This window comes from Grampus griseus, assembly GCF_964374135.1.
Source record: "Grampus griseus genome assembly, chromosome: 21".
Taxonomy (NCBI): Eukaryota; Metazoa; Chordata; class Mammalia; order Artiodactyla; family Delphinidae; genus Grampus; species Grampus griseus.
Window position 1 is genome coordinate 28,807,780 of NC_139015.1, and position 24,953 is coordinate 28,832,732.

The 24,953-nt window shown below is 42.2% G+C and overlaps 1 long non-coding RNA gene across 1 annotated transcript in view; it reads right to left on the reverse strand.

Moving 5' to 3' along the window:
- Window positions 1-1,538: 1,538 nt before the first annotated feature.
- The window catches only part of LOC309838935, a 95,632-nt gene continuing 72,217 nt past the window's right edge, over window positions 1,539-24,953 (reverse strand). The window contains exons 4-5 of the long non-coding RNA XR_014298428.1: window positions 20,813-20,938; window positions 1,539-1,563 (exon numbers count right to left, since the gene is read on the reverse strand). This is a non-coding gene — a long non-coding RNA (uncharacterized lncRNA). The remainder of the gene's footprint in view (window positions 1,564-20,812; window positions 20,939-24,953) is intronic.

Genomic DNA, 24,953 nt, shown 5'->3' on the forward strand with positions numbered 1-24,953 from the left:
CAAACTCAGCAAGATAGCACACAAGAAAAATTATCCTTCTATTGCATTCATGCACATAGATGCAAACATTCTAAACAAAATACTAAACGAATTTTGTTTAGAATACAAACATTCTAACAAAGGTATAATGAATCAAGCAATATATTAAAAAGGATAATAAATCTTACCAAACTGGATTTATTCCAAGGATGCAAAGTTGATTAAATGTTAGAAAACCAATTAGTGTAATTCAACACATTAACGTATTAAAGAAAACAACATTCAGACATCTCAATAGACAGAGAAAAAAGTACTTGATAAAATTTAATGTCCATTCATAAGGAATAGAGGTAATTTATTTAAAGAGTTTATCTATTTAGAAATATAAATAATGTAATATAGTACTTAAGGGTTGGACTTTGAAAACTTTCCCTTTGAGATAGGAACCAAATAAAGGACTCTTCCATAACTATTTTTTTTCAACATTGTACTAGAGGTGCCAGCCAATACAGTAAGGCAAAACATGGAAATAAAAGGGATATTGAATGGAAAAGAAGAAACTGTAGTGTCACTATATGCAGCTAATAATTGTGTACATAAAAAATCTAGAAGAATCTACAGGTGAATTCTTAGAATTAATTTTAAAAAATTTTAATCTTTCTCTATATGATCAACATACAAAAATCAATCGTAAAAACCACTCTGAGATTAGACAGCCATTTGTATTGGACTAACACTCTCACAGATAATATTTATACAATATTTTTTAAACCAACTACTTGAGGGTACTAGAGGGCAACCCAAAACACTTAGAAGCTGATAGTCAAATTTTTTATATATATATATGATTTTTTTAAGTTACTTTCCATTTACAGTTATTACAAAATATTGGCTCTATTCCACATGTTGTACAGTACATCGTTGAGCCTATCTTATACCCAATAGTTTGTACCTCCCACTCCCCCACTCCAATCTTGCCCCTCCCTGCCTCCACTGGTAACCACTAGTTTTTTCTCTAAATCTGTGAGTCTGCTTAAAAGAGTCAAATCTTTTTTTTTTAATAAATTTATTTTACTTCATTTATTTTTGGCTGCGTTGGGTCTTCGTTGCTGTGTGTGGGTTTTTCTCTATTTGCGGCGAGTGGTGGCTACTCTTTGTTGTGGTGTGCGGGCTTCTCATTGCAGTGGCTTCTCTTCTTGCGCAGCACAGGCTCTAGGTGCACAGGCTTCAGTAGTTGTGGCACGCAGGCTTCAGTAGTTGTGGCTCACGAGCTCTAGAGCACAGGCTCAGTAGTTGTGGCACATGGACTTAGTTACCCCGCAGCATGTGGGATCTTTCCAGACCAGGGCTCAAAACCGTGTCCCCTGCATTGGCAGGTGGATTTTTAACCACTGTGCCACCAGGGAAGCCCCGAAAGAGTCAAATCTTGAAGGAAGGGAACTCCCTTGGGTCTGTTTTTGCCCAGGGATACTCTATTTCCACAATGCATGAGACATCTGGATGTCAAACAGAAAGCTTCTGACTTACTGGCTTCAGGAGTCAGGAAATGGACTTTCAGAGGAGCTGAATAGTAAGAGGAGAAATCTTAAAAAAGAAAAAGTAAGGTATAAGGAGATCCTCCAAATCTACATATAATTCCACCCAAATCCTTGACCAACCCTTGAATGGCACATGTATGGGAGCGATTCTAAGAAAACCAATGGGAAACAATAGCTGTCAGGCTGAAAGAATGAGCCAAGATTTCAACTCTTGCCTGCTCTGGGTGAAATAGTTTGGATTTTGAGCCCAGCCCAAGTAAACTACTTGCTAGGACAAAAATAAACATTCTTCAAAGGAAGATAACAGAATCCAAAGTCTTTACAATGTATCATCAACAAAGTCTAGTTTACAATTTTTTTTAATTATTAGATGGGGGGGTGAGAATAAACAAACAAAAAAATGTGACCTAGAGTCAAGGAAGAAAAATATTGTCTATATAAACCAATGTCTAGATGACCCAGATGTTAGCATTAGCAGACAAGAACTTAAAGAAACCATTATAGGGGCTTCCCTGGTGGCGCGGTGGTTGAGAGTCCGCCTGCCGATGCAGGGGACACAGGTTCGTGCCCCAGTCCGGGAAGATCCCACATGCCACGGAGTGGCTGGGCCCGTGAGCCATGGCCGCTGAGCCTGCGCGTCCAGAGCCTGTGCTCCGCAACAGGAGAGGCCACAGCAGTGAGAGGCCCGCGTACCACAAAAAAAAAAAAAAAAAAAAAATTACAGTATCGGAAATGAAAAGATGACTAGATAGCCTTAACAGCATACTGGAGACAGGAGAAGATATGGCCAGTGAGCTTAGTGATAAATCGTTAGAAAGCATCCAATCTGAAGGGAAAAAATGAAAATGTTTTTGAGAAAGGAACAGAACCTCAATAACCTTCAGGACAATATCAAGACATCTAATATACATGTAATTAGTGTCTCAGAAGGCAAGGAGAGAAAGACTGGGGAAGAATAAATATTTAGAGACATACAGTTAAAAAATTTCCAAATTCACATGAAAAACAAACCTGTACACCTAAAGAGGTCAGCAAATCCTAGGAAGGATAAATAGAGTGAAAAATTACACAGAGGTAAATTACAGTAAAAATGTTGAAAACTGGTGATAAATAGATAATCTTGAAAATAATCAAAAGAAAATAATATATTACATACAGAGGGACTTCCCTGGTGGTCCAGTGGTAAACAATCTGCCTTACAATGCAGGGGACACAGGTTCGATCCTTGGTCGGGGAACTAAGATCCCATATGCCGCAGGGCAACTAAGCCTGCGCACCACAACTACTGAGCTCTCAGGCCTCAACTAGAGAGGCTGCATGCCATAAACTACAGAGCCCACGTGCTCTGGAGCCTGCACACCACAACTAGAGAGAAGCCCATGTGCCACAATAAAGAGTCCGTGCACCACAAGCTCCCTCATGCCTCAGCAAAGATCCTGCGTGCTGCAACTAAGACCCTATGCAGCCAAAAACTAAAATAATAAAATAAATTTCATATATATGTGTGTGTGTGTATATATATATATATATATATATACACACACACACATATATATGACATACAGAGAACTACAATAGGACTTATGGCTGAGTCTCAAATAAAAAACACTGAAAGCCAGAAGACCATGGAAAAACATCTTTAAAGGTTCAAAATGAAAAAAAAATTATCCCAAAGTTCTATAACAAATGAAAATATATTTTTGAAAGTGATGGTGATATACAGACATTTTTAGAACAACAACAAAAAAAAAACTGAAAAAGAATTAATCAGCAATGAACCTGAACTACAAAAATGCAAAAAGAAGTTCTTCAGATTGGAGGGAAATGATAACAGATGGAAATTTGGATTTACTGGAAAGAAAGAATAAAAAGCACTGAGTGGTTTACTGTGGGCAAATATAAAAGACTATATTTTGTTTCTCTCTTTCAATTTCTTTTGAAGGCATATAATTGTTTCAGAAAAATTATGACACTGTATTGTAAAATTCTTAACATATATAGATGTAATATATAAAACATCAATAGCACAAAGGATTCAGGAGATAGAGTTAGTAGACCTGTATTCTTGCAAGATCCTTAAATTTTATGTGAAGTGATAAAATATTAATTCTAAAGATACTCTGATAAGTTGAGGAGGCATTTTTTAATCCTTAGAGAAACCTCTAAAAAATAATGCAAATGGTATATCTTAAGAATCCAAAAGAAATAAAGCTGGGGGAGGGAGTCAGGAAGAAAGGGAAGGAGGAAAGGAATAAGGGAGGGAGAGAGGGAGGGAAGAAGGAAGGAAGGAAGGAAGGAAGGGAAGAAGGGAGGAAGGAAGGGAGATCTGACTGATTTTCACAAAGGAAAGCAAAAAAGGAGAAATAAAGGAAAGAAAAGGCAGAAGGAATAAATAGAAAACAAGTGTCAAAATGGTAGATCTAAATCAAACCATATCAATAATTACATTACATGTTAATTGACTAAACACTCCAATTAAAAAGCAGAGATTGTCAGACTGGATTTTAAAAGCAAGATCCTACTATCTGCTGTGCATAAGAGATGTACTTTAAATCAAAAGACACAGATGGGTTGAAAGTAAGATGACAGAAAAAGGTATACCATTGCAAACACTAATCATAAGGAAGCTGAAAAGGCTATAGTAATAACAAACGAATGGATTTCAAGAGAAGAAGCATTAGCAGAAATAGAGTGATTTTTCACAAAGACTAAAAGATAAATCACCAGGAAGACATGGCAATCATAAATCCCTATGCACTTAATACAGAATTTCAAGCTACATGAAGTGAAGACTGACAAAATAAAGAAAGAAGTAGACATAGTCATGATAACTGAAGGTTCATACCATTCCTTAACTGTAGAACAACTAAACAAAATAATAAAAATATGGAAGATTTGAACGACACTATCAAACATCTTCACCTAATTTTCATTTATAGAACACTCCACTCAATGACAGCATAATATTTCAAAGGCCACACAAAACATTCACCAAAATAGACTATATACAGGGCCAAAAATCAAGGCTCAATACACTTCAAAAAATGATAGGGGGATCTATGCAGCATACTTTCATGTCTACCACAAGAATGTGAATACACTATCATTGGATTGTAACTTAATGCAATAATTTTTGACTATATGTATATGTATATATATACACACACACATACATATTTTAAAATATGTGTGTATTTTATTTGATAAAGCAAACAGGGCAAAATGTAAATAATGGGGAATCTGGTTTAAAGATATATGGCAGTTCTTACAACTTGTCTGTAAGTTTGAAATTATAAAAACAAATTTTTGATACCATATATAAAATAGATAAGCAACAAGGATTTACTGTATAGCACAGGGAACTATATTCAATATCTTGTAATAACTATAATGGAAAAGAATCAAAAAAGAATAGAGGGGCTTCCCTGGTGGCACAGTGGTTGAGAGTCCGCCTGCCGATGCAGGGGACACGGGTTCGTGCCCCGGTCTGGGAGGATCCCACATGCCTCGGAGCGGCTGAGCCTGCGCGTCTGGAGCCTGTGCTCTGCAACGGGAGGGGCCGCGGTGGTGAAAGGCCAGTGTACCGCAAATAAAGAAAGAAATAAAGAATAGAGATAGAGAACAAACATATGGACACCAACGGGGAGGGTGGGATGAATTGGGAGATTGGGATTGACATATATACACTACTATGTATAAAATACATAACTAGTGAGAACCTGCTGTAGAGCACAGGGAACTCTACTCAGTGCTCTGTGGTGACCTAAATGGGAAGGAAATCCAAAAAAGAGGGGATATGTGTATACATAGAGCTGATTCACTTTGCTATATAGCAGAAAGTAACACAACATTGTAAAGCAACTATACCCCAATTTAAAAAAAAAAAAAAACAGCTCAAACTATAACAAGCGGTGAATACAGGTGCATCATACATTGTTAGTGAATGTAGGTATGGACTCAATGGAGGGCAATCTGGCATTACCCATCAGTAGCTGAAATCCCATTTCTAAGGATTTGTCCTAAATATACACATTCGTGTGATGCAAATGTTTGTGAACAAGAATGTGTTTTGAAACATGGCTCCTTAATGGTAAATACAACAAACAAAAAATTTTAAAAAAAAACTAGAAATAACCTAAATGTTAGCCAAGAAAAGAGAAGTTAATATATACCTTTGATGATAGGTATAATGCAATCATTGAAAAGAATGAGAGTTTATACGCTTCCAAGAAATACTAATTGAAAAACATAATCAAGAAGAAAAAGAATATGAAAAAGAATATATATACATGTATAACTGAATCACTCTGCTGTACAGCAGAAAGTAATACAACACTGTAAATCAACTATACTTCAACAAAAGATAAAAAAGAAAAAAGGAATATAGGTATATACATATATATGCATAACCAGATCACTTTGTTTTACACCTGAAACTAACATAATATTGTAAATCAACTATACCTCAATAAAAAAATTAATTAAAAATTAAGAAGAAATTTAAATAGACAGATTTTAAAAGATACAATTTACAACAAAATACCTAAAAATAAGTCTTTATGGGGAGAATTATAAAACTTTGTTAAAAGACATCAAAGAAGACCTAAATAAACAGAGTTATACAATATTCATTAACTATAAGACTCACTATTGTAAAGTTTTAAATACTCCCCAAAGTTTTTTGTGGGCTTTTGTTTGTTTGTTTCTGTGTGTGGGGGGGTGTTTTTGTTTTTGTTTTTTGTAGATTGGTGCTATTGAAATAAAACCTCCAAGAGGATATTTTTGGAACTTGATAAGTTGATTCTAAAATTCATATGGTGATGCAAAAGGCCAAGATTAAGCAAAATACTCTAGTAGAGGAATAAAAGGTAGGAGAACCAGCTCTACCAGACAGAAAGACATTATAAATCTGTAGTAATTAAGATAATACAATAATGCCACAGAAGAGACCTCCGTGTATATGGATGCTTGACCTAAGACAGAGGTGCCGCTGCAGAGCATTGGGCAGGATTTGTCAACAGATGATGTGAGGTAACTGTGTATCCATTTGGAAAGAGTTGAATTGGATCTCTAACTCACACCATACACAGAAACCGAATCAGGAGGGACTAAAGACCTAACTATGAAAAGCAAAACAATAGAGATTTTCAAACAGGATATGGAACCGTGGATCCCAAACTACTCAAAAAGGCGCCCTAGGACACTGCATCAGACTCACGGTGGTGCCTTGGGATATTTACATTTTTGAGGGAAACACAGGTATACTTAACACTGTACAAATGACCAGCTCTGGATGGTTTCAACATTAGATCAAGCTACAGTCCCTTCAGTGGCATCATATCTTTGCCAATCTGGGTTGTCAGCAGTTGCCGTAATTAAAAGCAAATGCTCCCTAAAAATCAATATGAAACAGGAAACCTTATTCCGAGGTTTGAGACGTTGTGCAATGCCCAACAGGCTCACATATCCCCTTAGTAAGTGATTGCAATTATTTAAAAATGAAAAATACATTATTTTTTCTTTATATGTGTACTATCTTTTCAAATGACTACAAAGTAGCTAGAATATAAACGCTTGGTAAGTTGTTTGGACCTAACTACCTAATAAACGGGAGTGTTGGGTGTTCTTTTGACTTAAGCATACCATGAAAAAATAACTGAGACATTAAAATGAACCATGAACTGAGAAAGTTCAGAACTTCTGATATAGAATAAAATGTGACCTCAGAGTAGAAAAGAATTTCTTAAGTGGGAGCCATAAAGCACTAATCATAAAGGAAATAAAACATAAATTCAAATGCCTTAATATTAAGGACTTCTATTCATCAAATGACACCATAAAGATACTGAAAAGGCAGGTCACAGAGTGGGGGGAGATATAAATAATGAATAAACCTAACAAAAGACACTCTTCAGAATATATAAAAATTCCTACAGATCAATAAGATAAAGACAACTTTATAGAAAAATAGGCAAAAGGCTATTCACGAAATAGGAAAGTCACATGGCAAACAAACTTATGAAAAAGTGCTTATTCTCACTAAAAATCAGCAAAATACAAACTAATGCACAATGAGAAGATAAAGCTATAAAACCTCGAGAAGAAAACATAAGAAAAATATTTGTGATTTCGGGTAGGCAAAAAAATATTTTAGATAGGGTACAGAAAGCTCAAACTATTAAAAAATTGATAAACTGGACTTCATCAAAATGAAAAGCTTCTCTCCAAAAGATACTCTTAAGAAAATAAAATATTAGCCATGGACTGGGAGAAAGTATTTGCAAAACACATATCTGTTAAGAATCTGTCCAGAATATACAAACAACACTTAACAACTCCATTGTAAGAAAACAACTAAATTTTTTAATAGGTAAAAGATTTAAACAGAAGCTTTACCAAAGTCAACATAGAAATGACCAATAAGCATGTTAAAAGATGCTCAACACCATTGGCGACCATGGAAATATAAATTAAAATACGATATCATCACACACACTAGAATAGCTCAGATTACAAGGACAGAATATACCAAGTGTTGGCGAGGGTGGGAAGCAACCGGAACTCTCACAGACCCCTGGTATGTAAAGTGTATAATGGAAAAACCACTTTGCAAAACTCCTCGGTGGTTTCTTCTAAAGTCAAAGTTACACCTACCCTACGACCCAGCAGTGCCACTCCTACATATTTGCCCAAGAGAAATAAAAGCCTACATCCACAAAAAGACTTGTACTAATACATCTCAAGAGCTTTATTTGTAATTGCCCAAAACCAGAAACTTTCCAAATGCTCTTCCACAGGAGAATGGATCAATTGGGATATATTCGTACAACAGAATACTATGCAGCAGTAAAAAGGAACAAACTACTGATATATCCAACAGCGCAATGTGTCTCAAAAGCATTCTGCTAAGTAAACGAAGCCAGACACAAAAAGAGTCTTTTCCGGATGATTCCATGTACTGAGTATCTGGAAAAGGCAAACCTATAATGACAGAAATAGATGAGCGATGGGGTGGGTGATGGGGTAAAGAACTGACCACAGAGGGGCCTTTGGAGTGGTGGAAATGCTCTACATCTTGATTGTGAATACATGACGGTATACAGTTGTCAACACTCATCCAACTGCACACTTCACAGGGAGGAACTTTATTGTATGTAGATTACACCTCAATAGATCTGATTTCTGAAATTTAACAGAGGAAACGTACGCCACAAGCACAATGAAAGATCCTTAAGCGACCAGATTGGCAAAATTTTAAGTCTGCCGATAGGAGATGCTGGCAAGGAGGAAGAGCTGTAGGCGCACACACGGATGGGGTGCTCCGGAAGCTGCTCTGAGCTGGAGCCTGGTGTGGCAGGAGTTTATGAGGGACCAGCCTCTAACACAGGGCTGTGGAGCCCATCAGCCTGGCCACACCTTTGGTCCCCACCCAATGGTCGTCAGATCCGGGTGGTCCCGGGAGGGTGTGTTCTAGGGCAAGGACAGTTCTATGTGGGGCCGACCCCAAAATGGCTGAGCTGGGCAGAAAGAATTTCTGGAAGAGGGATGCCTGCAACCCACCTTTGAGTCCCCCACAGGAACAAGCGCACCTCTTGATTGTGTTGTGACCTAAGACGATCACTGTGGACACTAGTTGGGTAATGTTGGAGATGTGCCCACCCTGCGATGCAGCATTTCACTTCTAGGTCAGTGACACACACACCCGTCTGTCCTGAGATGAATGCCCATTGCTGCCCTGTTTGTCATGGCCCCAAACCAGAAACAACTCAAAAGTCTGTCCTTGACAGAACAAACAAGTAAATTACAGTATATCCATATACTGGCATCATCAGTAAATGATTGTAGATCAATAAAATTATATCCATAGATACAAATAAAATGTATACAGCCTACATATCAAGAAAAATGAACAAGCTATGGCAACAAGATTCACATGGGTGAATCTCATCGACATAATGAAGGCGAAAAAGAGTACATACAGGGCTTCCCTGGTGGCGCAGTGGTTGAGAGTCCACCTGCCGATGCAGGGGACGTGGGTTCGTGCCCCGGTCCGGGAGGATCCCGCATGCCGTGGAGCGGCTGGGCCCGTGAGCCATGGCCGCTGAGCCTGCGCGTCCGGAGCCTGTGCTCCGCAACGGGAGAGGCCACAACAGTGAGAGGCCCGCATACCGCAAAAAAAAAAAAAAAAAAAAAGAGTACATACAGTCTGATTTCCTCCATGTCAAGATTTCAAGTTGGCAAAACTAAACCCTAGGGTTTGGGAATAAATAAATGAATAAATTATAATTCTATGACGAAAAGGGAGGAGATGGTTTTCACAGAAGTCAGGGTAGTTACTCCAGAGGGAGAGCAAGTTCTGATTAGGGTGGTGGCACCAGGGACAGTAACCCAAGTTTCAGCCACCTGTGGGTGTTCGCTTGATAACTATTAATCAAGCTGAATGTATGTGCAGGGTACTTCTTTTTTTACTTGCTCTATTTCTCAATAAAAACAAGGGGAAATGGCACACACATAATGGTCCACAGAACTGGGCAAGTTTGGCCTGAAAAAGAGAGAAGGCTTAAGGGTCATATAAAGGTCACCAAGGATCTAAAATGCTGTCCCAATGAGCCCAGAAATAAGTTCAGCCATTCCCTGGGCCCGTGCAATCCCAGACCGAGCATGAGTAATCTGGAACAGAGGGTGGACCAGGTGACATCAACTTCTCTTCCAGCTCTTGAGGTCAAAGGTACAAAGAACTAGGCCTTGGTAGGGAACTGGGTGGAGCACAGGCTGCCAGAAGCCAGGAAGCCATTCCACATAAAGGAACAGAGGATGAATGAGCACATGTTTATTTTTAAAATAAATGTCAGTTAATGGACTCTCGCCATGTGAGCTGACTTAGTCTGCCATTTCTACTTGGGGAAACGCCTGCTTTTACACAGAGTGCAGTTTCCAGCCAAACCTGTTCTGCCTGTGTCCCTCCAAGCTCTAGGTCCTGGGAGAGGCCCAATGCCTCCCTCCAAAGGTGAACAGCACAGGGGCTGCCCAAGGTGGTTCCAGCTGCCCTGAGCCCATCAGGGACCATGCAAGGCCTTGTCTTCTGAGCACTTCCCCATGCTGGTCACCATCCAGGAAGATGCAGTACAGGGAGACCCAGGCAAGGGATACAAATACCACTCCTGTAATAAGGAAGAACAAATCTGACTCCATACTGGACCTGTTTCTTTTACTTTAACCTGTGTGTTCTATTGCTTTTGCTACAAGAATGTTGCTAATAACCTGAAATATACAAGATAGCCCATTCTCAAGGCTCTGACCTTTAAAGATATAACACTTTTCCATTCATAGAGAGATAAAAAGTTGCAGAACAGAGAATATGTTTTTGGAGGTTTACAAGAACTTCAGTGACCCAACCTACTGGGACAGCTGCAAGAACAAAGGATTCTGACACCAAGAAGTCTGCAACAAACAACCACACCTCCTTCCCTTTTTGCATAAAAGAAGCCTGAATTCTAACTCAAGTAGGATGGTTCTTTGGGACACTAGTCCACCATCTTCTTGGTCAGCCTGCTTCCTGAAATAAAGCCACTGTTCCTTGCCCTAACGACTCATCTCTCCATTTATTGTCCTGTCGTGCAGTGAGCAGTACAAGCTTGGACTCAATAACACCACCACTGATCACGATGACCAGCACTGGCTGCGTGTTTTGCCTGCATTTTCTCATTTAAATAATCAAGCTCTGTTATGCCTTCAACCCACACTGCCATATTCACCATGACTCAGAAGATGGACCCACCCACATTTCCCATAGCAATCAGGAGTGGTCTGGCAGAAAGTGAGCACACACCAGTTTGGACCCTCCTTAGGGTGGGGGTAATATGGTCCTTATTCTGGACTCAGAGGAGCAGCCCACTGTCTCCCACTGCCAACTCCTCTCATTTCCTTGGCTGCCATCTGCTTCACTTGTCAATAGTAACCTTCCCTGCTGCCCACCATATCATAACCAACATTAAGGCAGCACCTCCTGGGGTTGAGATACAGAACTAGAAGCTTCTCATGCATACTTCACTTATTCATCCTACCACTGCTTTACTGGTGAGCAAACCAAAGCTCAGAGTAGTGAAGTAACCTAGACAAGGTCACACAGCTAGTAAAGAGCAGGCGAGTCGTTCAAATGACCTTATAGCCCCAGTGCTTCACTGTATACTGAGTTCCCCTCCAACCACCCACTCCTACTCCATGCCCTTCCTATATGGGGAAACTGACTTCCCATGTCCTCCAGCAAAGGCCCACCCAACCTTCCAAGTCTAAGTTCTTATCTTAGCTATTAATTGTCATCACCTTCCCTGACTTCCTTAATAAAACCAAGAGCTGTTCTCCATCGCACCCTGGAAGAAATATTTCCTACCCATTAAAACATGGAATTCACACCTTCTCTCCCTACTCTTTTTCCTTCTTAATTTTTGTGGAACCCTTGTTTGCGACAGAGTGTGGGTCTCTTTCCCACAGAGGTTCATTCTGTACCTGCACACTTGCTTAGGCAGCAGCTGATGGAGCCGGTGGTTATGGGTGTTCTGTGGCCATACTGGTCAAGAGTGGGCAAAACCCATGAAAACTCAACGAGTCCAGTGACTCATGGGTGAAAACTATTTAAGAGCTCACAAGGACATGAGTTGACAACTTCCTAGGAACCCACCAGGAGTGCCAAGAAAGGGTCATAGGTCAGTGGGCATGCTCACAGCACTACACGTCAGGCTCTCTTGGGTCTGGAACATAACCCCGCCCCTTCCCCGCCCCCCAAGCCCAGGTTCACTTTCACTGAGCTCGCCACCACCCCAGTCCGGCGTGACTCACTTGTCAGCCGATTTCTCTGCAGAAAGCTCTTAGCAGTTAATTTCTGGCTAATATATTATCCTTCAGCTGAGCCCTACAGTGCCATTAGCTAGGAGCCTGACACGACTGAGTGAAATATTGTCTAATTTATTATCTTATTACTCCTCTGGAACAGGATCAATTAATTACCCATTAAAGTATTTCAGCTGTAGAGATTTATGAGGGGCCCTCTGCATTTTAACAAATGATTAGTTATACATGTTTGTTTGCTTGAAGAGCAGAGACCAGCAAATGAATAGAGGCGATGGAAAAGGAGAGAGGAGGCGAGGGAGAGGGTGCAGCAGAGGCAGCTAATGGATCGCCCCTGACTCGGAGAAAATGGAGCAGTCAATGACAAGAGTTATCGACTCGTTCATTTGCGGTTTTGAGATAACCATATGTACAGGGGAAGGGGAGGGGGCGCCGAAAAACCCTCACTCAACTGCTTTTTCCATTCAATAAATTCGCTTCGGAATATATTGGATTGGGGTTTGATGGCTATTTCGTGTTTTGCAGAGTGCTGACACTGGTATGATTCAGTAATTATTGTTTCTTTTAAGTTATTGCTGTAATTTTGCTCTCTAAGATCCCAATCAATTTCTGCCTCTCAAGGGCACGCTTGAAGAGCGATATTTGAAAACAGCCCTCTGATAGATTGTGCGGCTAGACAGTGGCTGAGACAAATAGCCTAATCTGGCACAAATTAGCTTGGCTTCCACAGATAGTTTTATACAGCGATGTAAATTACATTGTCAAGCCAAGTCACTTTCCTGCTTAGAGTGCAGCTAACAAGGAACCATGGAGACATTATCGGTGCTGCCATGCACTCCCAGGGCTGCTGCAAAGCCATTTGTAAGGGGAAATAGAGAGAGAGAGAGACTTTGGGTAACAAAAGCAAGGTGGTGGAGCAGAAGTGAGCTGGAACAAGGAGGCGTGGATGAAGCTCTGAGTTCTCTTGGTCAGGACTGAACTAATGGGACCATTGGAACGGGAGACGGTTACCGGGTGTGTAATGGGCTGGTCCAATAATGGGAGAGATGGGGGAGGCTGGACAGGCTCTATTCCGAGGACTGGAAGCAGGAGAGGCAGTGCTCTGCTGGGAAACAGGGGCTCTCTGCCCCTGAACCCCAACCTCCTTCCTGCCTGGGGAGATGGTCTCTGCTGGCCTGTAAGCAGAGGAGGGACTGGGAGACCGGCTGAGCTGAACTGAAGGGGAAGATGAGCTGAGTGAAGCTGGAGGAAAGTGTGCCGAGCTGACTAGAAGGCCAGGCTACGCTGGCCATCCTTGGGAGGTGTTGACCTGCTGGACCAGGCTCCAGGAAGCGGGGCTGGAGCCAGGGACCACTCAGTGGGGCTCCACCCCCAGCGTCCCTCGGGAGGTGGGAGTTGGTCCAGCTGGGAAAGAAGCTAAGAGGTGCTCTTCCCGGGCCGGGCGTGGGAAGCATCCCCATCCCTTGTCTGATGTGGAACTTCTCTGCCAGGACCTCTGCACTGGCTCCCCGTGCCTTGGCCATCACAGGCCCCATGTTCCTCATCCCCACCCTTCACCCCAGATAGATTCGTCCCCTGCACCATCCTCAGCAGTCCATTCCTCCTTCCCCTTCTTTCTCTCATGCCTAGCACTTGGGTCTTCTTGTACCAGAGAGATCTCCACTTCTCTGTTCCTCTTCTCAACCTGCGCCCGCTCCAGGATCCACTCAGAGCCTGGCCGTCATCTGGCTTCTGCCAGGTTGGATTCCAAGTTCTCAAAGGCCTGGCCCTGAGCACCTTGTATGGTGGGGTAGGAGCAGGTCTAGTTCCAGGGACCGTAGAACCCACTCTGGTATGTCCAGGGGAGAGAGGGTCAGTGGGGGGCTGGCCAGGGTCATGCCAGCATCCAGAAAGACAGCGGTGAGTGTGGAAACATCCCATCCACACACCACACTTGAGCCTCGGCCTGGATGGGCTGCAGAGGCTGCTGTTTCTTCCTGGCCCGAGTCCCCACACCAAAGGGATTGCTGGGTTTGGGTTTTGAGACTGTGCCATGTGGTCCTCCACCCCCAGTTCTAAGTCTGCACTGACATCACGGCCAAAGGCCAAAGACCATCCTTCCTTGTCAAATGACTGACAGACCTCCCTCATAGACAGTGATGAGGACACTTACCTGGAAGACTTCTCAGGGAAAAGAGCAGCTCCACAAACATGCTGGGCACTTTGTCTGATCACGGCCCAAGAACATTTGCTGCTTTAAAGGAAGATTTGGCTTTGAGTTTAATTTAGTTTCACCTACCTATCCAGTTATCATCTAATAGTTCTGCACTGCCCTTAGCCAGATGCTTTCCCATTACTGCTTAGAACTTCCTTATTCCTCAGTGACTGCAGAGGGGGAGGTTAGTATTACTAACAGCTTGGCTTCTTTAGAAAAGCAGAGTCACATGAATAGGTGACAAAAATACAGCATAAGCAAGAATGATGTTGACTCGTCTCATCCAACCTGATAAAAATATTTTTGTCAAGCAGAAGGGCACATTTATTTATTTAACACTACCATATGACAGGTAACATAGATGAGACGCTTTGTGTAACTCGAGCTTTCTAAATGAATTAAGGTAATGCTGTAAAAATAAACCCCAAAATGTATGATAGCCCCAACACAATAGAAGTCTGTTTCTCACTTAGACTAAGTCTAGGATGGCCTCCCTATTGTGTGGGGTCCTGCTCCTCCAAGCAGTGATTGAGGGACCCAGCATCCTTCCATCTTGTGGCTCCACCACCTTCAATACATGGCTTCTAACTCCCTGTACTCTTCTGCATCAGGTCTTAAAGGGAAAAAACATGGAGGCTTATCCATGGGAGGTTTTCTTATGGGCCAGTTCTGGAAGCACATTGCAGGGCTTCTGCACACATCGAATGGATGAGAACCGATCAGAGATGCACTCCACATGCAACTGCTTGGTCCTAGCTGGACGGCTATTTACCATTTTATGCCCTTCATTCCTTCCTGAAGATTCACTTTTCCATCTGGTATTATTTCCTTTCAATCTAAAGAACTTCCTTAAGCATTTGGTATAGTGTGGGTCGGCAGGTGATGAACTCACCTAATTCTCATTTAGCTAAAAATGCCTTTGTTTTGCTTTCATTCTTGGAAGGTATTGCCACTGAATATAAATTTGGGTGGACAGGATTTTGCTGGGTTTTTTAACCACTCTAGAGATGATCTTCCATTATTTTCTTGCCTTCACCAAGTCACTGTCTCCCTGTATATGATGAGTCCTCTTTCTCTATCTGCTTTCAAGATTTTCTCTTAATCCTTTGATTTTTCATAATTTGACTATGATGGACCAAGGCATGGTTTTCTTCATGTTTATCCTGTTTGGGGTTTGCTGAGATTTTTGAATGTATCAATGTGTCTTTCATTGAATTTGGAATATATTTGCTCATTATTGCTTCAGATATTTCTTCTGCACTGTTCTCTCTCCTCTTTTGAAACTCTAATCAAAAATAAGTTAGTGGGCTTCCCTGGTGGCGCAGTGGTTGAAAGTCCGCCTGCCGATGCAGGGGACACGGGTTCGTGCCCCAGTCCGCAAAGATCCCACATGCCGCGGAGCAGCTGGGCCCGTGAGCCATGGCCGCTGAGCCTGCACATCTGGAGCCTGTGCTCCGCAACGGGAGAGGCCACAACAGTGAGAGGCCCGCGTACTGCAAAAAAAAAAAAAACACAGGTACCTGAAGTCCCACTCTTTTGGTTTGTTTTTTCCTCTCTGTTCTTAAGATTGAATAATTTATATTGATCTGTCTTCAAATTCACTGACTCTCTGTCTATCTCCATTCTGTTTTTAAGTCTATTCCGTGAATTTGACTTCAGATATTTTACTTTTTACTTCTATTTTTTTTTAATTTTAAATTTTATTTATTTATTTTTTTAATTTTCTAAATTTTTTTTCTAAATTTTCTAAATTTTTCCACTGATATTTTATATTTTTTCTTTTATTTCAAGCATATTTTCTCTCAGGTAATGAGTATAGTTATAATAACTACTTTAAAATCCTTATCTACTAATTCCAACATTTGGGTCAAGTAGATGTCTGTCTTCATTGATGGCATTTTTCTCTTGAAAATCGGCCACATTGTTATAGCTCTTTCTGTGCTGAGTGGTTTCAGATTATATCCTGGATATTGTGAATGTCTTGTTGTGGGCACTCTGAATTTTGTTACATTCTACTGAAGAGTGGTAAATTGCTATTATTGTTGCTGTTCTAATAACAATTAAGGCAATAAAATTGGTTGGACTCAAATGGCAAATTCTATCTCTTGGGTGGCAGCTCAAATCTCAGTTCAGTTCTACTATTTTTAGCTGAGCTGCTTGGATTCTACCCCATGCGTGCTTGACCCAGAGTTCTGAGTGGAGTTTATATTTAGCTGCTGTGGTTGCCCAAAACTCTGTCATCTAGTTCTTTAGGCCACAAAGACTTCAGGTTTTCTGTAGGTGCTTTAGTTGCCCCACGTGACGCTGACTGCAACCAACGGCCATAAGTGGGAGGCTTAGCCCATACTATTCGCTACTTCCAAGTGTCAATTGTACCTTCAGGAGACTAGTTTTGTTGTTGTTGTCGTTTTGGTTTTTGTCCAAGGTTTATGGCTATTGTCTGTTTGTAGAAGGTTAGTCTGATAGAAGCCTACTTGGCCATACCAGGGGTAGAACTCTCCCAATGTATTTTGAGAGGAGGAAAAAGCCAGCTGTTTCAATAAAGCTACCCTCGTAGTTCCTTGTCGTACTGCATTTCACAGAACTTCCCCAAACTTTCAAAGGTGAAACAGGAGTGTTTGTGGTGGGGATGAGGAAGGAACAGAATTCAACTATAAATGCAGACATTACTGGATCTTTAATATGTCAACAAGCATTTATTGGGCATCCACCGTCTGCCAAACAGGGAATTTCAACCAGGGCTCTTAATGGTTAGTACATGTCAAAGCTCTTCCAACTCTGATTAATGTGAACATATTATAGGGTTATTCTGATCACCTGAGGTGTAATTAATAATAATAGACACTATTTTGAGTACCAAATTTATGCCGTGCACTGGCTCTAATTTTACAAGGATTCCTGGTTTTGGCATGTCTATTTTACATGAGCAGTGTTACGAAGTGGAAAAATAATCAGGTGTTAGATACGCCTGGGTCTGAATGTTCACTTTGACACAGGCTAAATGACCACATCCCAGTGCAAATTGCCTAATGTCTACGAGCCTCAGTTAACTTACCCATAAACTGAGCATTCAAACTTGTCATGATGATAAGGAATACCTGGCTCATAGTAGCTACTATTCTTTTTACAGAGGAGAAACTTAAGCTCAGAAAGTTTCAATAACTTGCTCACCATCAGAAAGTTATTTTGCCACCTAATAAGTGTCATCACTGGGTTTTAACATCATGTCTCTTTACTTTCTTTGCAGTTGGCTGCTTTATCTCCACAATAACAACCAATTATTGAGTACCTATTATGTCCAAGAACTATCCTAGGTGTTTTACATACCTAGAGATAACCCCAAAACTAATCAAAAGATAATACAAGACCCTCAGATCAGGCAAATGCTTCCCCTTATGGAATCATCAGAATTATAGGTCTTGAAGATAGTTCTTACTAGCCAAGAGTTAAGGTCTTCCCTTAGGAAAAGTACCTCCCCCTAATGGAGCTGCCGTCCATCCAAAAATGCCAGAGAAAGACACACCAGCTGTTCTCCTAGAGCACACGTTCTGTAAATAGCTACCTGGTACCCACTTGGTCCAAGAATACTTTTTTTTTTTGCGGTACGCGGGCCTCTCACTGTTGTGGCCTCCCCGTTGCGGAGCACAGGCTCCGGACGCGCAGGCTCAGCGGCCATGGGTCACGGGTCCAGCCGCTCCGCGGCATGTGGGATCTTCCCGGACCGGGACACGAACCCATGTCCCCCGCATCGGCAGGCAGATTCTCAACCACTGCGCCACCAGGGAAGCCCACAAGAATACATTTTTTTTAATTGAAGTATAGTTGATTTACAATGTTGTGTGAGTTCCTGGTGTACAGCAAAGTGACTCAATTATACATACATATACAATTCTTTTTTTATATTCTTTTCCATTACGATTTATCAATCCAAGAATACATTTAGATGGCTCAGAGGGGTGGGGGAGAGAATGGAACCTGGACAGAGGAATATTTAGAGCTCCCTCAAGCCAGTGACAGAGCCAACAGCCCTCTGGTCCCTATTGTGCCGAGGAGAGAGTCAAGCTGGGTATTATTCATACATTTTATATCTTGCATTTCAATCAAATTCTGAGCTACAATAAAATTTCCTTTTTCAAGCCTGTCATTAGTTGGTTTAAGATTCGTGAGGAGTACATACAGACCTCCCACACCCACATAGTTATTCAAAGTGATCGTTGAATTCACTTAAAAGCAATTATCTAGTCTCTCAGTCAGACTCCACTTTTCTCCTGTACAGCACAACGTGTTCTATTGTTCCTATTTATTACCCCATAATGTTTGACCTATATGTTGGTGTTAAATCTTAGCCACATTGCCAGACCTACTGGTATATCTACTCATGCATCTATCTGTTCAACAAACAATTTCCAAATGCCTGCTTATGCAGACAAAGAAATTAGAGATATGCATAGTTATGTTTCATGATCTCCATCACAGCCTGATACAGCAGACAGGGCCCCCGGCTCTGCAGTCAGGGATCTGGACTCAAGCTCTGCCTCCTTTATTTTCTAAATGGAAGACCCTAGTTAAATCATTTAACTTCACAGAATCTCAATTTGCACACCTGTAAAGTGGGGACAATTTACCTGACATCTCTAACAGGATCTTGCAGGGTTCAAATGAAGTTACATAAACAAAAGCGTTAAAATTATAAAATAGTATCTAAATGTAAGCTAATGCTATTATAATTAAATATTTGGTATCCTTTATATTTATTGCAATTTGTCTCCTTCACTTTACACTGCTAATAATTTTCATAGGCAGAAGCTGCTGTTGCCATTATTGCAATAGGCAATGTGCAGGACTTCCTTACACAAAGGCTTTGCACAGAGGAGTAGTGGGTGAAGGAGTCAAGGAAATATTTGAAGATAGCATGTTTTTGACGAATACTTTCATTAGTTTTACTCATCCAATAAAGGTAGCCCAGCCTTCTTGGAGCTTACAAAATAATCACAAACCCAGATACTAGCCATTTAATTATTGGTTTGGTTAGTGTTAGGAAAGAAGAATTACAAGGTGCCATGGGACCCCAGAACAAGGAGAGGGTCCGAGCAGAAAGGAGGAAGGGCCCCACTGAGGAAATCATCCCCAAACTGAGCTCCAAGGAGAAATAGTCAGCCAAGCATGGAAGGAAGCAGGAGGAGTGCTCCAACAAAGAGAGTAGTACGTCAGAAAGACCAGAATCAAGGGATAGCATAGCTGATTTCAGGAGCTGAAACAAATCCCTATATCAGAACTGGAGAGAACCAAGACCAGAGAAGCATGAGATCAGCCTGGTGACACTGACAGAGGTCCATCATGCTTGATCTCTTAGAGCACATTACAAATTAGGGTTCATGAAAAGCTACTGAAGGATTTTCAGCGGGAGTAATATTATCATATTTCCGTTTTCATATGTAACGTTGACGTGGAATGGGAAATAGATCTGAAGACCAGTTAAGAGCCTATCGCAATGGTCCAAGAAAGAGATCATGGTCTGTTGCACTAAGCTGGTGGCAATGGGATAAACAGAAGTGTCCGGATCTAACATATTTAAGAGACAGAAAGGACTAGAGTTAAAGATTAGATGTGTGGCAACGAGAGAAGAGGGAACTCAAGAATGATTCCTGGTTTCTGGTTGGAGCAACTGGGTCGGACCATGATACTTTCCGAGAGAGGAAATTGCAGGAGGAGCAGGTGTGAGGGGAAGGTGACAAGGTGACTTCTGGAGATGTTAGCTTTGAGGTCCCTGTGGCAGACATTGCTAACTGTCCTCCCAATAGTCACTCGGGTGGTTGGGGGTGAGGGAGGTGAAGGTGCAAAGAAGCTTGATCTGACCAGTCACTTGGATAAACTTGGTCCTTGTGCCTCGGGTCATGTGAATTGATTTGCTTCATTTCTTATCATTCTATGGTGGGTGGATGGAGAACCACATTCCTTAGCTTAGCTTGCAACGAGGCATGGCCACGTGGGTTAGGTGTGTCAGTGCCGTGTACAACCACTGTCTCACTTTCTGAAAAGGAAGCTGGTTGCCCTCTGCTTCCTCTTTCTCCTTTCTGCCTGCTGGGTCACAGTGCTTTGGAGACATTGTCACCCTGTGGAAGAGGACAGTTACCCTCTACGGTGAAGTCCCAGGATAGAAAGACAACTAAGTCAACATCATGGAACCCCCTGCCCTCCCTGGAATGGCCGCCAACTCTGGACTATGATGTGAAAGAGAAATAAATTTCAATCTTACTTGAGCCACTGGACTGTAGATTCTGTGTGTTACAGCCGTGTAGCCGAGTGGAGCTGTGTCTGGTAGAAAGTTGGATAGAGTCTCAGAAGAGCTGGAGAGTCCTCAGAACATAAAAGTCCGTTGAAGCTGTGGCAAAGAGAGAAAACAGGGTGAGAAAGCAGAGACTTGGTCAAAACTCTAAGGACCCCAACAGGAGAGTCAGATACCCAAAACCCAAGGTGATAAAGCAGCCAGAAAGGTGAGCAGCCCCCAGGAGATTGTGATGTTCCGGAGGGAGTGTGGGCAATGCTGGGGTGGGTGGGGGGAAGCACTCGAGGTAAGCATCTGTTTGACTGAGTGTCTTGGAGCTCAATGGTGACCTTGGGAAGAAGCTTCAAGGGCATGGAGGAGAGCAGAAGCCATACCCAAGTGGACTGAAAGGCCACGGAAGTGATGACTGTACATACCATGGACGTTCAGAAAGTTGTGGCTAGAAAGTGAAAGAAAGAGGTAGCCAATCTAGAGATGATGGCAGAGGCAGCATTTTTTAAGATGGAAGAGATTTGGACATGCGTAAATGCTGAAGGTAAAGGAAAGCATGAGTGTAAGTCACGGTTCTACACCACAAGAAAGTGAGAAATGCTGGGATGAGCTGGAGAATGTGGCAGAACTGAAGGCAGAGAAAAGGACGAACATGTGGCTTCTCTTTTAACAGAAGGGAAAGATTTGCTGCGACCACACAGGTGTTCCACTAATCTGAGTCCAGGTTCACAATCCCTTTTCATCATCACATGAGACAAGCCAGTCACCAAATCAGTCAAATGCGACTAATAAGAGTTTTTGAAGAAACATTTATAATAATCTAAATTTTTCAGAGTTTTGAAGCCACCCTAATGAATGGATGCTGGATGTTGAAAGTGTCTACATTTTATTGTATGTATTAGTAAGCATATACAAAAGATAGGCAAATCCCTATTAGAAAGTTAGAATAAAAGCCCCTTGAAGGCAGGAAGGTTATACAATTTTTGTTTGAATCCTCAGTCCTTAATGGGTGTTCAATGACTGCTTCAGGATTCAGTTAAGTTCAAATCAGACTTTACAAAAGAATTATTTTTCTTTACCAAAAGATTCACCAGTAGGTACCTGCAAATAGCCGGTAAGTCTGGTGTATTCAAATTTTGAATAGAAACTTACATGGAAATGGTGCCTCTAAATACCTTTAACATTTTGAGTTATTATTACTGCAGACTCTAGCCACTCCAGTATCTTAGGGACATATCTATTAAGCAAAATCAAGAACTCAAATCCTCACGAATCAGTGAGAAGAGGTATAGCCCATGGAGTGACGGAGGAAATACCAAGGACCCTAACCTGACTGACCAGTTGGATAAACTTTGTCCCTGGGCCTCAGGTCGTATCAATAGACTTAATTTCTTATGGTTCTATCATGGGTTGACAAAGTCCAGGGCCTACCTATTTATCTTGCCCCCGAGGGCAGTTTCTCTTTGAGGCCAAGAAGTGATTACGGGAAGGAAATATGCAGCTTGACACCCTCTGGCGCCAGTTTTCACTAAAGCTCTCAAACTCTCCCTACCATGTCCTTGGTTTCTGAATTGTTAGTCTATTCACCCTGTCTGCCCCCTGTCAGAAGACGTAAGTGGGACACAGTGACAGTTCCTGGCAGGCTGTGTTTCCCTTTTCTGGGTCACTGCAGGTAACCCTCGAGAACATAGCTGGGATGATTTGGTTGATGAGAACCCCAGCCTTGGCTTTATCTGCCTTTAGGAACAGACTAGACAAGTGATGGGGAACCTAGAAACATCAAACCCTAGAGAGAGACGATCCAGTCCAATCTCTTTGATTTGTAGAGGAGGCTGCGACCTAAGTTGGGAAAGCAGTTTGCCTGAGGTCATGGTTAGCAGCGGGTTAGACACTGGGGTAACTTCTCCTGGCTCCTGGTCCCAGGTTCCCCTGAGCAACCTTCAAGTTGACACATTTGGTGTTCAAACATTTGGTCCCAGCCATTTCTCTCTTTTGACACAGGTCAGGGCAGAAAAGAAGGTACACATCTCTGCCCACGTGCTTTAATTTTTCCTAAGGTAAGAATTCGTTTGGGAGAGGAGCTGCCCCTGAATGACATATACTTTGCATTTTTCCATCCTGTTGATTTATACAAAAGCCTCCAGGAGGTCATGAAGACTTGAAAACTCACCCTAGTTTAGCATCTTTATACCATCCTAGAAAAAAAAATCATTCCCTGGGGACCTCCCTGGCGGTCCAAGTGGTTAAGACTCTGCACTTCCAGTGCAGGGGGCATGGGTTCGAGCCCTGGTCGGGGAACTAAGATCCCACATGCCATGTGGCACAGCCAAAAACTAAATAAATTTAAAAAATAAAAACAATCGTTCCCCAGTAGCTAATCTGCCTGGGCCCTCTATTCCATTTTGCAAATTCGTCTTCTCATTGCAAGGCATCTAGGCCTTCCTTCAATGTCTGCTCAGTCCACCGACCTTGAAGACAGCCAGGGAGCCAAGTTAATCCTTCAAGAAAGAATCACACCTGCGGGCCCCCTTTTAATGTCTTCCAGGCGTTTGCACACCTATATTTATACGTGCGTACATACGCACACACAGGAAAACACACACACACACACACACACACACACACACACGTGGCAGCCAAGCGAGCCAAAACGAAAATTTAAGAAAAGGCCCACGCAGGAGAGAAGAAAATGCCCCTTTATATCTGCAGGCCGCCTCCAGCAGAAGCATTCCTAAAGATGATCGGTTAAATGTATTGCTGCCATTACACTCTACAAGAAACACATTCCATAAAAACGAAGGTGCTGTAAATTACACAAATATGATGGTAACAAGCCAGGAAGCGCGCCGCTAATGAGGTCAGCGACAGAACTCCCGCGGCGCCGCAAATCACGTACCAATCCTGCACGGGAGGCCCTAGAACCGCGGCGGGTCAGCATTTTCTGAGCGCATTTGTAACCTGCTGTTTGGTATATGGTTACACAGGTAGATAAGAAGCCTCCACTTCTCCCTCCCTACATTCTCCCCACCCCCATCTTTGTTTACGTGTCAAATATCCAAGTCACCAGACAGGTGCGCTCTGCGTTAATGTACCTGACTATTACAGGCTATTGTTCTCCGGCTCAGAGGAGAGAATTAGTCACTCAGATGTGTAAATATTGGTTACCGTTTTGAAGCACTGCAAGCTCTGTGTTTCTATCAGGCCTGTTCCTGGAGGAATTATGCATGCTGTTGGCACCGGGTTTTGTACACACTGTATTTGTTAAAGCTCTAAAAATCAAATAAACATGTTCTCAGCTCCTGAATTATTAGTTCATTCACCATCTTTCCCCGTTGCGGGGGGAAGCAATAAACACGCCAAAATGTGGCATTTAGGAACTGCAACACGATTTCTGCTTGGCATTTACAAGTTGGAGAACAACCCGTAACACCCATCCCCGTGCCTTTGTCACACGGCCTTCAGCTCAGAGAGCCCAGGCGTCTCTGTCACGGATCCTGACCTCTGGGCGATCCAGACCTTCCGCTGGGGTCAGTGGGCAGCCTCTACTTCTGGACACATGTCAGATGCGGGGCTTGGCGCCCTCAGAGCTCCAGAGCTGAGGGCAGAGTCAAGGAAACCCACACCACACAAATTCAGAGGCCAGAGGCACATCTGGTAAGAGCAATCCAACGTCCCCCTCTGAATGTTCCCAACTCTGTCTCTAGTTCCTGCTCTGCACCAGGATTACTACGACCGACCCCAAGACGGAGCTTGGCAGCAGTGCTCAGAACGGTTCACCACATATGATCCTGCAACCCAGCAGCCATTTGGAAGAGAAGAGAGGGCCGCCAATTTTAAAGGCCAAGCCCATAGTTTCTTTTTTTTTTTTTAATGTCTAAACAATAGTGCTTTATTGGTAAAAGGTTAGTTTCAACGGATACACCATTGCTGTGTAAAATAAGTTTTCAAAATACATTTTTATAGGTAAAGCTTATCTCTCAGTAAAAGAGCAATTATCTATTAGCAAAAGTATTTAGATTTGGGCAGCAAAACACAAGGGAATTTAAAAGTTTAACAGTGTAGGTGCACCCCCCCACCCCCCAACCATAACCATTAGATGGCCGCTAGCACTAAGTAGTAG